At 39.7% G+C, this 1,433-nt stretch overlaps 1 pseudogene; it reads right to left on the reverse strand.

Annotated features, from left to right (window-relative positions):
* Positions 1 to 53: 53 nt before the first annotated feature.
* LOC109378804 (TBC1 domain family member 12-like) overlaps positions 54 to 1,433 on the reverse strand; it is a 4,294-nt pseudogene continuing 2,914 nt past the window's right edge.

A 1,433-nucleotide genomic window follows, 5' to 3' on the forward strand; every position in this document is an offset into this window, starting at 1 on the left:
GCCATTATCAAAAATACTTTTTTACATTTCAATTCATTTGTTTATTATGAAGATTAGCTGTTCAAAGTGGTACTGTGATTCTTGTCTCCTTCCTGAATATCCTTCATTACAGACACAAAGACCTGAGTCCATTTCCTAGTGCTCCTGTGCATCTGAGTGGCTGCCAGACAGCTAAACAGCTCTTCTTGTGTGATAGCCTCTGCCAACTCAGTTACAAACTGTGCTGTGTGGATAAAATCTATCTGTAGGAAAATGTGTTCATACACTCGGAGGATTCCTAGCCCACTTCTAAATAAAAATTCCTCCCCATCTCTGCAAAGTACATCCTAGACTGCACAGGCTAGGTCAAGTAGAGTAGTGATCTGTCATACTGTGTGCAGATCCAGTATGGATCTTCAGGGACTGATGCAAGACCCTAAGACTTGATGTGAAGAAACAGTTTGAAGAGATTGTCCTCAAAGCATACTTCAAATGCTCGAAAATATTTCAACATCTTGCTGTAATCCACACAGAAAAAGGCCAACTGGCATGACTTATTCATGAGCTCTCCAAATGCAATGGAGGCATCAGCCTCTTCCAGAATGAGAATGTGCACTGCCTCAATGAAGAACATCTTTGGGCATAACCAATATCAGGCATGTAACATGAACATGCTCCCCAAATGCTATGTAAAACATCATGATATGTGTCATCCTTGTGAAATAATATGTAGAGAGATGGAAATGCATAGGTCACGTCCAGCTTAATTCCAGACTAGCATCTGAACCATCAACAGATACACCTCCTACATATAGAGAATGATGTTTAGAGAGAACGAGTTTTGCTGAAGCGTTCCCTTCTCTTTGGGGAGGAATATTTCACAAAGTTCAAGAGTGATGTTAGTTCACTTCCCACAGTGAGACTGCAAATTTTACCATGAACACTAGGGGGCAATCACTGCACCTCATTTCTCCAACCTCCTTCCTACTATGTATTACTTCCAATTGGGAAATATTACACTGGTACAGATTACCATTGCATTTGCAATATTTTCTTCTTGCTTAATTTTCTTTTTTTTTAATGTACTGCTTTGATTTCTCAAGTTTGAGACTCAGCTCAAAAAATAATGTTCTTGTTGATGAGGCAAAGCTTCTTCCACAAACGCGGCAGGAAGATTTCCTTGTCATGGTAAAAGAAATCTTACACAGGACACAAAAGCAATTGTGAATCATATGATTGCCCGGACTCAAGAATCAGAATGGTGGATGAAAATGGCCCAAATTCAAAATTCTTGTCTTGAAGACTGAAACAGCGGTTTATAAGTCCTCCCTGTTTGTGCTTCATATTCCTGCTGAATGATTTTTGGAAGCTTTCTGAAGTTTCTCTCTGGGAGGGACTTTACTAAATAGTTTCCAACCAGGAGCACTATAGACAACTGATCTGAGCTTCTTTTG

The sequence above is a fragment of the Hipposideros armiger genome, unplaced genomic scaffold, assembly GCF_001890085.2.
Source record: "Hipposideros armiger isolate ML-2016 unplaced genomic scaffold, ASM189008v1 scaffold_3878, whole genome shotgun sequence".
Taxonomy (NCBI): Eukaryota; Metazoa; Chordata; class Mammalia; order Chiroptera; family Hipposideridae; genus Hipposideros; species Hipposideros armiger.